Below are 16,248 nucleotides of genomic sequence, written 5' to 3'. Positions count from 1 at the left end.
GGCACATGCTGTCACCATTGTGATCTCTCTCTTGCATGATGTTACTACCCTGTTATGCTGAGGACATTGAAGCAAACAGAACCCGCCTTGAGCTCTCCCCAGCACTTCTTCATATTAGCGTATATCACTGCTTGACAGGCACCTACACTCATGGTGTCTTAAACTTAGCGCAACTTTCAACTTTCTCTCTACCATAGCTACCCCTCCTCCTGTGTTCCCAATCTTACGATATACCCACCATATTAGATCCCAAGCCATTAAACTCAACTGTTCAGACTTCTTTCCTGCATTCAGAAAACCATTTAGTGCTCTACAATTCGCAATAGCTAAATTATGGAGCCAACCTAGGTGCCCTTCAACAGATGAATGGATAAAGAAATCGTGGTATATGTACGCAACGGAGTATTACTCGGCCATAAAGAAGAATGACTTTATGACACTCGCCAGTAAATGGATGGATCTGGAGACTCATGCTAAGTGAAATAAGCCAATCCCACCAAACCAAAGGTCAAGTGTTTTCTCTGCTATGTGGATGCTAACCCACAATAAGGGGGTGAGAGGGGAAGAATAAAATTCAGTGGATTAGACAAAGGGGAATGAAGAGATGGGAGAGGGGATAGGAATAGAAAAGACAGTGAAATGAATCTGACATAATTTTCCTATGTACATATATGAATACACCACAGTAAATCTCTACATTGTGTATTCTACAAAACTGGGATCCTAATTAGAATCAGATATAGTTCATGCTTGTATAAATATATTAAAATAGATTCTACTGTCATGTATAACTAAAAAGAACCAAGAACAAATTATTTAGTGCTCTTAATCTTATGCCCCAAATATTTCTGGAATATTTGTCCTTTTTTAATTTGTTCTTTTTAGATATATATGATAGGAGAGTATATTTTGACGTACATTCATGGAGTATAACTTGTTCTAATTAGGATCCCATTCTTGTGGTTGTACATGATGTGGGGTTTCACTGGTCATGTGTTCATACATGCACATAGGATAGTAATGTCTGATTCATTCTACTCTTTCTTATTCCCATCCCCCTCCCTTCCCTTCAGTCCCCTTCATCTAATCCAAAGAATTTCTATTCTTCCCTTCCCCACCCTCCCTTGTTGTGGGGTAGCATCCATAAATCAATTTGTCCTTTTCTGTCATTACTCCCTCCATCTCTGCCAATAGCTTTTAAATTTATTGTATTTCATTTGAATCATGTTCAAATTCAACTGCCACATAGGGTCTATGGTTTCTACAAAACAAAAATCTTATAGTTTCACTTCTTTGTACTAGGACAATAAATCAAACTTAAAGGGTTAAAATACTGTTCTGACTTCTGTTTCTGGTAAAATAACCTAGATGTGCTTTTCCTTACTTTCTCTTAATCTCGGCTAAATGCCCAGACCATTATGTGTGAAACATATACAAAAAGACTCCAAAAGGTAGTCACTGAGGACTGGGACCTAAAGGGCCTATCATAGCAGTGTCAGAGAAAGCCATCTAAAGCAGAAGATGTAAGTAAAATTCAGTTTCAAATATAACATAAAAATGGAGAGGTTTTTAGTTAGACATCACTCATCTGGTTTTCAAGAACCAGGAAGATCTCAAACTTAATTTTAAAAAATCAATAAATACTAAGATCAAGAAATCAGAGATGTCAAAGTTATTTGCCAGAGATTTAAAAGCATCTGTTAGAGGGCTGGGGAGGTAGATGGGTGGAAAAGCCCTTGCTTAGCATACACAAGGCAAGATCAATCAATAGATAGATAAAAACAATCACCCCTCATACTCCTAAAAATCCCACCATAGAAAGAGGGACATTTTAAAAACTATAGATAGGTCAAAATAGAATTCTAAAAAATCTTTCAAGTAACTCAAAAGGAGACAAGAAAAAGAAAAAAACAAAGAGAACAAACTGAAAATAAAAAGGCAAATTTAACACTACCATATCAACAGTCACATTTAAAGTTTAAATAAACTAATTAAATGAGAGAGATTTTCAGAGTGAATTTGAAAATATAAATAACAAGAGGAAACTTATTTAAAATATGACAACATAGGTAGGTTGAAAGTTGAAGAATGGGGAAAGATGTATCTTCCAAGTAGTAAAATTAAAATAAGCAACAGAAGCTATATTATTATCAGGTAAAGTAGACACCAGAGCAAATAAATCCACCAGAGACAGGAAGGGAATTCTATAATGCTAAAAGGGTGAATCTATCAAGTAGACATAGCAATCCTACAGAGGTCTGCACAAACAACAGAACTATAAAATATTGTGAAGCAAAAAACAGAACTGAAAGGAGAAACAGACAAATTTATAATTATAGTTGGACACTTCAGGACCACCCCACTCAAAGTTTTATTTAACTAGACAGAAAGGCAGTATGTATAGAAGAACTCAACACCACCATTGACCCCAAGAGTCAGGCATACTGACGCACAACTGTGACTTCACCTTCTCAGGAGACGGAGGCAAGTTAATTTTTTTAGAGCATTATAATTATACATAGTATTTGGGTTCATTTTGACAAGAATCTTACATGCAAGAATTTTATTTCAGTCCCCATTCCCGCTCCCTTTTCCTTCCCTCCTTCCCCCCCCCCACTCTCCCTCCTCTGTTCTACTCATCTTCCTTTACCTCCTTTATTTATTTTCCGTTGGTACTTCCTACATATACATAAGGGGGAAATTCCCTTTGACATAACATGATTTTGCTAAATCCATTCCATATTTCTTCCTCTTTCCCTTCCTCCTTCCCTCCCTCTCTTTCTCCCTCTACTCCACTGATCTTCCCTGTATCTTTATGATTCCAGATCCCCTTTCCCTTTTTTAAATTTTGCTCCCGCTTCCACCTATGAGAGAGAACATATGACCTTTGATTTTCTGAGTCTGGCTTATTTCACTTAACATAATTTTCTCCATTTCCATCTATTTTCCAGCAAATACCATTATTTCATTCTTCTTTATGGCTGAGTAGAAGTCCATTGTGTATATATACCATGTTCTTAATCCATTCATCCGTTGATGGGCATCTGTGTTGGTTCCAAAATTTGTCAGTTGCAAATTGTGCTGCTATAAGCATTGAAGTGGCTGTGTGCTGTATGCTGATTTTAGTTCTTTTGGATAAATACCAAGGAGTGGTATACTGGCTCACATGGTGGCTCCATTCCTAATTTTTAACGGAATTTCCATACTGCTTTCCAGAGTGGTTGTACTAATCTGCAGTCCCACCAACAACATGTTGGTGTACCTTTTTCTCCACATCCTCACCAGCATTTATTATTATTTGCATTCTTGATAGCTGGCATTTTGACTGGAGTGAGATGAAATCTTGGTGTAGTTTTGATTTGCATTTTCCTGATTACTAGAAATGTTGAGCATTTTTTCATATATTTGTTGACCATTTGTTTCTTCTTTTGAGAAATTTCTATTTAGTTCTTTTTCCCATTTATTATTGGGCTATTTGTTTTTGGGCTTTGAGTTTTTTGAGGTTTTTTTAATATATTCTGGAGTTTTTTTTTTTTTTTTTTTTTTTTTTTTTTTTTTTTTTTTTTTTTGTGGTACTGGGGATCCAACTCAGGGCCTTGTGCTTGCAAGGCAAGCACTCTACCAGCTGAGCTATCTCCCCAACCCTATATTCTGGATATTAATACCCTGTCAGGGGAGCAGCTGGTAAAGATTTTTTTTTCCATTCTGTAGGCTCTCTCTTTACTTTTTTTCTTTCCACATTTTTTTATTACTGCATTATACTTGTATGCAATGATGGGATTTGTTGTTACATATTCATACATGCACACGAGGTAACATAATTTGGCCAATATCACTCCCCAGTACTTTCCCCTCCCTCCACCCCCAATTTCTTTCCTCTACTGATCTATATTTGATTGTCATGAGATCCCGGTCCCCCTTTCTTTTCCTTTTTCTGCTCTAGCTTCCACATGAAAGAAAAATATGTGACCCCTAACCTTTGACTTTAGCTTATTTTGCTTAAGATAATGGTCTCAGATCCACCTATTTTCCTGCAAATGACATAATTCCATTTTTCTTTATGGCTGAATAAAATCTCATTGTGTACATATACCACATTTTCTTTATCCATTCATCTGTTGATGGCCACCTAGGCTGTTTCCTTAGTTTGACTATTGTGAATTGTGCTGCTATAGACATGTATCACGATAGTATGATGCCTTTAATTCTTTAGGATAACTACCAATATGTGGTATAGCTGAATCATATGGTGGTTCCATGCCTAATCTTTTTGCCTATATAGATTTCCACCAATAGTGTAAAAGTATTCCTTTTTCCACACATCTACTCCAACATTTATTATTGTTTGTATTCTCGATGACCGCCACTCTGATTGGTGTGTGCAGAAGAATGAGGCTAGACACTTATCTCTCATCCTGCATGAAAATCAACTAAAATAGACCAGAGACGTAGGAATTAGACCAGAAACTATGAACCCCCAGAAGAAAACAGGGTCAACACTCCAGAATACAGGCATAGGCAATGATTTTCTCCAAAGGACCACTAAATCTCAGGAAATAATGCCAAGAATCAATAAGCAGGATGTTATCAAATTAAAAAGCTTCTTCACAGCAAATGAAACAATTAGGAATGTCAAGAAAGAACCTACAGAATGAGAAAAAATTCTTGCTAGCTACTCTTCTGATGAAGGACTAATATATATAATATATTAAAGAACTCAAAAAAACTTAACACCAAAAAACTAAATAACCCAATTGATAAATGGGCCAATGAATGAATGAAACAGACACTTTTAAATACAAATAGTCAACAAATATATGAAAATATGTTCGACGTCCACCAGCAAATCAGGGAAATGCAAACCAAAGCTACACTGAGATTTCATCTCTTCACTCTCTTGTTTCCTTTGATGTGCAGAATCTTTTCAATTTGTTGCCATCCCACATATTGATTCTTGGTTTTATTTCTTGACCTTTAAGGGTTTTGTTGAAAAAATTGGTGCCCACAACTGTGTAATGGTGTGTCGACCTTTTTTTTTTTTTTTTTTTTTCCTAGCAGTTGCAAGGTTTCTGGTCTAATTCCTAAGTCTTTCATCCATTTTGATTTGACTTTTGTGCCGGGTGAGAGACAGGGATCTAATTTCATTCTTCTACATATGAATATGTAGTTTTCCCAGCACAATTTGTTAAAAAGGCTGTCTTTTCTTCACCATGTATTTTTGGCAAGTATCAGATGGCTGTAAGTATGTGGATTTGTCTCTGTGTCTTCTATTCTTTTCCATTGATTTTCACGTCTATTTTGATATAGGACCATGCATCTTTGTTACTATAGCTCTGAGGTATAATTCCATCATGATGCCTCCTGCTTTGCTCTTCTTGCTCAGGACTGCTTTGGCTATTCTGGGTCTCCTGTTCTTCCAAATGAATTTAAGGACTGTTTTCTTTTTCTAGTTTTTTTTGAAGAGTGTCATTGGTATTTTGATGGGGATTAAATTGAATCTGTATATTGATCTTGGTAGTGCAGCCACTTTAACAATATTAATTCCAGCTATCCAAGAACATGGGAAGTCTTTCCACCTTCTGAGGTCTTCTGCAATTTCTTTCTTCAGTGTTCTGTAGTTTTCATCGCAGAGTTCTTTCACCTCCTTGGTTAGGTTCTCAGGTATTTTAGTTTTCAGGAGGTTATTGTGAAAGGGATGGTTTTCCTGATTTCTTTTTCAAATGAATCACTGTTGGCATATAGGAAAACTATTGATTTATGAGGGTTGATATTTTATCCTGCTGCTTTGCTGAATTTATTAAGCTAGAAATCTTGTGGTGGATTTTTGTGTGTGTGTGAGTGTGTGTGTGTGTGTGTGTGTGTGTGTGTGTATCGTCTAGATATAGGATCATGTTAACAGCAAATGGAGATGTTTGAATTTTTCTTTTTCTATCCCTTTAATGTCCATCTTTTGCCTGATTGCTGTGGCTAGAGTTTCAAGAACTATATTGAATAGAAGTGTGAGAGTGGACATCGCTGTGAAGACAGAAAGCATGAGACCAGCACTGCCAAAAAAAAAGGAGGGCTGGAGTTGTAGCTCAGCGCTAGAGAGCCCCTGGGTTCAATTCCCAGTACCACACGCATGCACACGCACACACGCATACACTAATCTAATCAGCATTTATAGAATACTCCACTTCCAGACAGCAGAATACATTTTCTTTTCATGTGCCCATAGAAATTATTCTAAGATAGACCATATCCTGGAACACAAATCTTAACAGATGTAAGTGAAGTGAAATCACACAAAATGTGTTCTCTGAACACAGTGAATCAAACTATAAACCAATAGCAAAAAGATAGCAGGAAAATCTCCAAACACTTGAAAACCAAATAACACACTTCCAAATAATCCGTGAGTCAGTGTCAGTCTTGAGGGAAAATTTGAAAGTACATAGAACTGAATGAAAATGAAAAGACAGCATCAATTTTGTAGCACATAGCTAGAACAGTACTAAGAAGGAAATATAGAGAATATATAGTACTAAATGCATAGAACTGGACCAAAAAAAAAAAAGAAAAAAAAATTCTCAAAAAATCCTAAGATCAACTCTCAAGAACCTAGAATAAGAATCTCAAACTGATCTATAGGAGGTAGAATGAAGGAAATCACAAAGATAAGAACATAAATCAATAACTGGAAAACAGTAAGATCAATGAAAAAAAGAGTTGATTCTTTGAAAAGATCAGTAATACTGACACACTTCTAAAAGACTAACAAATAAAAAAAGAGAGAAGCCACAAATTACCAATATCAGGAATAAAATAAGTGCTGTCACTACAGACCCTGCTGACATAAAAAATAAACACTACAAATTAAACACATAAATTTAACAAGTTAGAGAAAAGAAATCATTTCCTCAAACACAAATTACTTATCCAATACAAAACAGATTTAATAGACTTTTCACTACCAAGAATATCGAATCCATAATTTTAAAGCTCTCAAAACAGAATCCCCAGTTCCAAATGATTTTACTGGGGAATTCTATAAACTATTTAGTAAGAATGACACCAATTCTACACAGTCCTTTCCAGAAAATAGAAAGGAGAAAACATTCCCAACTCATTTGTTGAAGTTAATATTCCCATGATACTCAAACCAGAAAAAGACAGTATAAATAAAACTACAGAGCAATATCCCTCATGAAAATAGATGCAAAAATCCTTAACAAAGTATTAGCAAATGGAATTCAACAATCCACAAAAGTAATTATACCCCATGACCAAATGGTGTTTATTCCAGGGATATAAGCTAGGCTAGTGCAATATTCAAAATCAACAAATGTTCTGTCGTATTAACAGACTAAAGAAGAAAAATTCATAATCATTTCATGCTACTCAACACCCATACATGATAAAAACTCTTAGAAAAAACAAAACAAGAATAGAAGAGAATGCCCTCAAGAGCATCTATGGAAGACCTACAGCTAACACTATACTTAATGGAGAAAGAATAAATGCTTCTCCCTAATAATGAGATCAAGGCAAGGACTCCCACTGACTCCCACTCTTCCCTGTTCAACAGATGCTAGATGTTCTAGTCAGTACTAGAGTGGAGAGGGGAAAGGGGGAGAGATAAAAGATTGGAAAGAAGAAAATACAACAGTACCTATTTACAGATGACTGTCAGATGGAAAATCTCACAAGCTTTAGAGAAATTAGCCTAGAACTAGTTAATTCAAAAAGGTCACAGGATACCAGACAAATATACAAAAATTATATTTCTATGTTCTAGCCATAAACCCATGGCCACTGAAATTTAAAATATAGTATCATTTATAATTGCTGAAAAAGATGACTATACACCTATACTGATGAAAGGAAATGAAATGTAAATAGTAGGAGAGATAATGTGTTTAAGGATTGGAAGACTCAACATAATAAAGATATCAATTCTCCACAAACAGATGCACAGGTTTATTTCTACCAAAATTTCAGCTAGACTTTAAAAAAAATACTGACAACATTATTTTGAATTTATAAGGTCAGGCAAAGGAACTAGAATAGCTTTAGCAATTGTGAAAAAGATGAATAAAATGAGAGAAATTCATTTACCCCATCTTGAGATTTATTATAGAACTACCGTATGCAAGACATTGTGGTATTGGCAAAAAGATGAACATATATAGATTAGTGAAACAGAACCCAGAACCCAGAAACAGACCCGTGTGATTTTGCACAACTCATTTCTGACAAAAAATGCAACAGGGCAAAAAGAGCTTTTCAACAAATGGGGCTGGGACAATGGGGCAGGATAGGCATGAACCGCTACCTAAGTCACATCTTCCCCCAAAAATTAATTCAATAGTGCATCATAATTAAATATAAAATGTAAAACTATTAAGATTGTTTGTAAAATGTCATAGGAAAAAATGCTTGATATCCAGGACTAGGCAAAGAGTTTTTAAACTTGCCCCTCATAATTATTCCATAAAAGGAAAATTGATAAATTTGACTTCATCAAACTTAAAAAAAATATTTACTTGATGGAAGACCCTGTTAAGGGGATGAAAGGACAAGAAAATATTTTCAAGTAATATATGTGAGAAAGGACTAGTATATAGACTATATAAAGAACAGTCACATTTCTAGGTAAGAAAGCAAACAATCCAATTAGAAAATGGGCAAAAGATATGGAGAAACATTTTACTGAAGAGGGTGCAAAGATGGAAAGTATATGGAAAAATGTTTAGTATCATTAGTTATTAGGAAATTCAAATGAAAACCAAAATGAAATCTCACTATAATATCTGTCAATATGACTAAAATAAGAAATGGTGATATCATAAAATGCTGACAAGAATGTTTAGAAACTGGATCACTCCTTACATGGCTGATGGGAATGGAAAGTAGTATAGCCACTCTGGAAAATATTTGACTTCTTTTACTTAAAAAATTAAACATGCAACTACCATATGACTCAGCAATTATATACCTGGGTATTAATCCCAGGAAAAGACATTTTAGGTTCACATAAAAACTGGTATACAAATACTTGCCGTTGTTTTATTGATAATAGCCCCAAACTGGAAACAACTCAGATACTTTTCAAGGATAAGTGATTAAACCAGTGTATATGACCTTTCCATGGAATACTGCTCAGCAACGAAACATAATTATTAATACAGATACACGCACAAACCTGGACAAATCCAGAGAATTTTGCTGAATGAGAAAAACCAATCCTTAAAAGTCAACTATGCTGGGTGTGGTGGCGCATGCCTGTAATTCCAGTGGCTCCGGAGACTGAGGCGGGAGGATTGTGAGTTTAAAGCCAGTATCAGCAAAAGTGAGGCCCTAAGTAATTCAGTGAGATCCTGTCTCTAAATAAAATACAAGATAGGACTGGGGATGTGGCTTAGTGGTCCAGTGACCCTGAGTTCAATCCCTGGTACCTACCCCCCCCCAAAAAATAAAGTTTACCTACTGTGTGATCCCATTTATCTAGCAGTCTTGAAGTATCACAGTTATAAAAATGAAGTTTAGATTATGAGTTGCGGGCAGGGTGGGGCTAAGGAGAATGGTAGAGGGAAGTGGGTGTGGCTGTAAAAGAACAATGTGAGGCAACTTCATGGTGATGGAAATGTTCTGTATCTTAACTGTATCGATGTTAATGACAATAACAAGGTCATGAAAATGCACCATAGTTCGGAAAGGTGCTACCATTGAGGAAACTAGGGAAACATACATGGGACAATTATACATTATTTCTTACAATTACATGGAAATCTGCACTTATCTCAAAATTCAAACATTTAAATTAAAAAAAATAACGCAGGAAAAAACTGTCCCTTTGGTCCTTCTAAGGAGGCTGAGCCTCGAAAAAGATGGTTTTGTGTTGTTGACCAGAGAAGTAAGTGTGATGAAATGCTGAAGGAATTTAATAACACTCGATGGAGGGAAAGAGAAAGAGGCAGAGAGAAAAGAAGAGAAACACAGAGGAAATACTGGGAGTTTTACATTTAGAGCACTGATCATAAAGAATTAATTCGAAATCAAAGTCTGGGCATAACGAGACTTGTTTAGAGGGGACTCGAGGAGATAGGCTTGTATGGTGTGCTATGTGATTCTCTCTTCTGGGTCTAAAAGAAAACTTCAGTAAGGATCTGCATTGCTTATTGATCCTTTTATTTTAAGGTGGGATTGTTTGTTTGGATGTGATACCATGGCAACGGTTTGCAAAGTGGCCTGGGACATTTGGATCTTATTTGGTGAGTTTGTCTGAGTTTTGACCTGAGCTATTCTTCCCTTAGAACTGTGCTCAGAATGAGATTTCATGACAACCAGCAGGCAGAGGAACCAGAGGTAAACCCCACAGAGCTGCGGGCTCCTTGGGAAAGCACATTCAGAAAGAGAGGAATGATGGAGTCTGTTCCAAAACCAAAATTAGAACCATGAGGTATGGCGTTTTAGGGCCCAGCTGTGTGACACACAGAACTACATTTATGTGGCTTTACGTAAGCTGTGCTGAGAGGCTATGGAACTCTGCCAGGGGCACAGGCTAGAAATCAGTATTTCTACAGGATCAACCAACCTGTAGAAAGACACAAGTTCTGCAGATATTGGGAAATTCGTGGGTGAGGAGATCAGCGGCAGACATGCCTGGACACGTTTTGAGTCCCCATCTGGCCCCTGGAGAGCAGAGGGCCATGGAGGGACCAGCGTTCAAGCAGACACCTGCAACCTCTCACGTCTAGCTTGTGGTTAGACAGCTCTCCAGCTGCTGCAGGGGTGGCAGGTCCTACAGACTGGAAGTAGAAGAGGTAAAGAGGATGTGCACAGCCCAGCCCTAGTAATTACTGTGGGCACAAAACCACAAAGACCAGCTCGGTGGCAGAATGCCTGCCAGCCCTGGTGAGGCCCCACAGCCAAGTGGAGACGTGAGGACCTGAGTTCACCATTGCATGGCCGGGAGAAGACAAGATGGGAACAGCACATGTGGTCAGGACCTAAGGACTTCTGCCCCAGTTCATTCAAGGGCACAACCGAGTGTAGTCTGGAAAGCTGCTCCTCACTGAGCAAATTCATACGCAAACTTAGATCTCTCCAGGAAGCCTGACTTCTTGCTGCTGGGGAATCTGATTTGGAAGGAAGGAAAGAAAACAGTCTTTCCCTAGCCCAGGGAACCTGATGGAGCTAACAGCAGGGTTGGGGCCGGAAACAGGATGCAGACCTGTGCACCAACAGTGATGATGCAGGGGTGACTCAACCTGCTGAGTCAGGTCCTGGCAAGACAGGTTCCAGTGGGCAGGGCTGAACTGATGGCAGCTAGAGATTGCTGTGCCTAAGAAAAGGCAGCTAGGGAAAAGATATAAGGGGAGGTGGCAGAGGCGGGGATTGAGCAACTGCCAGGAGAAAGAGACTCTAAGGGTAATTTTTAGGAAATAGTTCCATATTCTGTGCTGTGTAGAACTCCCTCCCCATTGTTCTCCATCAGCCATAAAGAGTTTTTGTGGTTTTTTTCCCCCATAACCCTTTCCCAGTTCTACTTGTCAAACTTCCCTTTCCCTCTGGATAGAGTTCCTCTACTAACACCTTAGAACTTTTTACCCACTTTCTTATCAAATAGTATCAATCCAGTACTGCAAACTCCAGCTCCATCTAACTCTGTGGCCCCAGAACTTGGAGAGGTGGTGGGGGTAAGCTCTCAACCTCACTCCCTGTCCATTCTGAGCCCTATCTTGAGGAGAGAAAAGGAAGATGTCCTTTTCGTGGTCACTCTTTGGGTCGTGATGACTTCACTGTCTAACACAATGGGTTCCTGGTAGCCTCTGAAGGTCAGATATCCCAGTGTTGTCCTCTCTTGGGACCATGAGGCTTCTACCATTCAACCTTCCTGACTTAGGTGGTCTTCCTCTCAGAAAATACCTCTGGAACCTCCAACCCAAACGGCCACTCAAACTTAAAACCATTCCTCTGGTGTCCACTAGGTACTGGGAAATGATCTTATTTTTGCTCAGCCAAAGGGGAATGCTGTGGGGATTTCTTCGAGTTCTGCCATCTTTCTGTCCCTCCCTCCCCTTTCTCCAGTCTCCAGCAGGGTTAGAAGATCTGTGGGTTTAAAGACTCAGTAAATTTCAGAGAGAGAGACAATCACCAAGCTCCAAATTGGTGACTCTAGGTGATCCATGTTGTCTTAGGTCATCTTCCCTTTGTTACCTATAGCCTGGGGTGGCCTTATCTACCTCTCCAGCCCAGACCTGGAGTCCCACCTTGTATTTCATGCCATGGTGACAGCCCTGGGTACATATATTTCCATGGGGTTCCATACAGTCAGCTCTTTATACCTTTCTCCCCAGTGGGTACCTGGAAAATTCTCTTTTAAGATGAGATCAGACTTCAGTCCTCTCCCACTCAGACTGGGCTAAAGATCCCTTTCCTCTGCTCAAGTCCAACCTGCAAATATACATGCTCCTAGCCTATGTCTCCCCACATTAAAACAGCACCTGTGGGTTTCTAATTCTCCCTTATCAGACTAGACATTCCTTGCAGACAGAAACTGGCCTCTTATTTCCATAGTTATGTCTGTGACTGCTTTTGACTCATAAAAGGCAGTCCACAGATGCTTGCTGATCAATCTAAAAGGAAGAAGGAATAAAAGACTCTATTTCTCATTTTTTACAATGAGGGTATGCGTGCAGGAGACCCTTCATTCAGAGATACCAGCATTGACAGCTTCCTAGGTTCAAGGAATGAGCCACTGTGGGAGTCTTGGTGGGATACGAAGCTGGTCTTTCACAATTGAAGTTTAAAAAACTGAACACATGTCCTTCTGGACCTGTCACAGCTGAAGTCTGGGTGGATGACCTGAGTTCTGCTCATAGGAAGCCCCACCCAGAGTCTGCACCCAGAGGAGGGAAGTAGGGAGCAGAGGCCTGTGCCTGGGGCTGTGGAAGTGGCAGCAGCAGGACTCTAAATAGGCTCGTCCTGGGTGTGACCTTGGTCTAGCTTCCTGCCACCTGCCTACTTTCTTACCTGACTCTCCAGGCCTCCCACAAATTCTTCTTCTTCTTTTTTTCTCCCCATTCCTGGGTATTGAATCTAGGGGCACCTCCACTGAATCACACCCCTAGCCCTTTACTTGGTTTTGAGACATGTTCCTGTTCAGTTGCCAAGGCTGGCCTTGAAATTTCAATCCTCCTGCCTCAGCTTCCCGAGTAGCTGGGATTTCAGGCATTTGCCACCACACCTGGCTCCACCTTCCATCAATTCTATGATCCGCCAAATATTCTTCCACTAGAATCCTTTTTAATTCCTGTTAGCAAGGGGCTCCTCTTATTTGTCAACAAGAACTCTGACTGCTACTCTGTATACATGTGTTGGTAGATACAAATTTATGCTTGACCTTGAAAAAGATATATGTGTATGTACAAATATATAGAAGTTCATGTTTAACCTAAAGATATACATGGTCTAAATATATGTATGTATATTTAAACTAATGATGAAAGATAATCGGTGGTAGAATAAAATAGGATACAAAACTTACAAATTACTTAAAACAGAGCAAATAAAAATTAGTCAATATATCAAAAGATAGTAAAGCAGAAATGCATGTAGACATAAGAATTAAAATGCTAGATCAATATCATATATAATTATGATAATAAATGTAACAGAGCTACACTACCCATTTGAAACAGAAGGGTACCTAGAATTCAAAAGGAAAAATCCGATGTTTTTATATTGGATCTCCTAGCTTTCATTCCATCCTCCTTCTATTTGGAGAGGTTGTAAAACTAAAAATTACCTTTTTAATAGATGTTCAAAATGAGGTGCTTGTTACAAATTAGGTCAGGCCAAGAAGGTGCACTCCAGGGCTTTGGCAGGTGGGGATGAAATGGGAGCCACGTTCCTGCTGCTGTACCTGGAGGCAAGTTTGAACAGATCATTGACAGCAGCCAGAGTGTGGTGACCAGTTTTGGCAGGCGAGAAGCAGTTATATGGGCAGTAGCAGCAATGGATTCCAGATTTGGTACTGTGAACCTGGAATCCATCCCTGTAACTACTTGACTCTTTGGATCTCCCCTAATGTTTCCGTAAGTACTGATTGCTTGAATTAAGGCCCTTTCCATTTGAGACTTATTAGGTGGCTTTTATTTCCCCCTAATCCAAATCATATATATTGTTTTTAAAAGGCAGACCTAAAATAAAGTGATCCATAAAGCTCTTTTTTAAAAGGAGGCACAAGAATATAGTACATCAATGATAATAAAGCAAAAGTTAAAGTAGGAATAGCAATATTAATATCAAAGTAGTCAAGAAAAAGTATCATATAAAAATTATGACAACACAACATACAAATCACAAATAAAGTAGGTTCATAAATGTTTATGTTCTGCATAAAATAGCAACTAAGTATTAAAAATAAGATTTTAGAAATAAAGAAATTGGTGAAACTATAATCTTAGTGGCAACATTTATTGTTTCTTTCAAGGACTTTGATGAATACATTGAACATAAGAGAATAAATCAATAAACTTTTAACATTTATAGCCCACAAACATCTAATTCATATCCCTTTAAAATGTCTTTGGGTCATTATAAACTAAGATAATAAATAGGCCATAAAAGAATTGTCGATAAATTCCTAGATATAAACTATCTTTCAACGTAATCTAACGACACAAAGAATCAGTGACAAAAATATGAAATAGTAGAATCCCAATACCAGGAAATTAAGCAATATTCTTTTAAATAACTGTTGGGTAAGAAAGGAAATGAAGCATGTAATTAAATACTGTTTGAAAATAGCAATAATAATAACACCATATTTCAAAACTTCTGGTGGGTAACAAAACTATACTCTGAAAAAAAATCACATCCTAGGATGTTCTTATTATTTTAAAAGAAATGATGAAATTAAGTTAAGCATTCATCTCAAGAGAGAAGTCGTTTTAAATGTAAAATAAATGTAAAGCTGTTAAAAGGTATTAATATAATAAAAGAAGCAATTGCTTAGTTGCAAAACAGAAAAATATCATTCGATCCAAGCTGGTTTATGTAAAAACAAAACAAAATTACATAATACATTGGACAACTCCTTAAAAGTCTATCATAAAAGAGAAGGAGTGATGAAATGGAATGATTTTGAAAGGAACATGTAAGTTACCAAAATGAACTCCATGGGAGGCAGAAAACCTCATGACATGACTAATCCTTAGAGTGCAAGAGTTGTAAAAGAAAGCTTCCAGTCTCGGTGCTTAGATGCATTATGAGGTGCTTCTTGGATGAGAGTTAGCATCTGGGCTCTTATTCACCCACAATTATGGCTACCTGTTCTGCTTGACTCTGAACAGCATCTAGCAGGTACAAACTGACAGCACCTAGCTTTACCCTGCCCCAGGGCATCTCTGACACTCCTCAGTGTAGGATGTCAGCAGTCCCTGACTGCTCAACCAGGGTAAAAAGTAGTCAGTGTCCTTTGGGGCAACCTTCAACCAAGGGTGGTGGGAGCCATGGGACAAATGCTCCTCCTTCTCTTTCTCCAGGAGTAAGGCCTTGAGCTACATGTCACAATGCTTCTCAGGTTGTCTCCTGGGACTGAGCACCCTGAAGCAGGTGGTCAGCTTGATAACACATTCTTTCTTTGACTCTGCCTCTCTCCCTGTTTTTCTGCCCTGTCCTTCCCTCCTTCTGTCTCAGCCCTTGGGTGTGATCTGTACTCCCAAGTGAACAATCACACATAAACCTTAGTATCAGGCTCTGCTTTTAGGAGAACCCAGACTAAGGGAATTGGTACCAAGGTCAGCTCAAGAAAGTAGATCCTCAGGGTGAACTTTAAACAGGCCACTCACAGGTCAAATGGACATCAGCTTTCTGTAGTTGGAGGGAAAAGGGATGACAAGACCCCTAACGTGCATTGATATCACAATTACTAAGAACTTACCTATGGTTGACTGGGATAAGGAACAGGTAGAATGTGATGTGTTGGATTAGGTGATAATAGTGCTTGAATAGTTGGAGATAATTATAAGGACTATGGAGTTGTCCAGTTTTGTTAACTGCATGGAAAATCTCAAAGAAAGAAAGTGATGGAATCAGGATAGTCAAGTCTTAATGCACAAAGCATGCTGTGTAAACCAATCTGCTTCTGTAGAAGATTTTAACAAGATCCCTCATTTCTAGTAGCTAAGAGATGGATTCTGTCAAAAATGAGACTCAACATCTAATTGTAATGGTAGCAAAACAGAAAAGGAGATAATA

Source organism: Sciurus carolinensis, chromosome 13 (assembly GCF_902686445.1).
Source record: "Sciurus carolinensis chromosome 13, mSciCar1.2, whole genome shotgun sequence".
NCBI lineage: Eukaryota > Metazoa > Chordata > Mammalia > Rodentia > Sciuridae > Sciurus > Sciurus carolinensis.
This window is presented reverse-complemented; position numbering follows the sequence as displayed.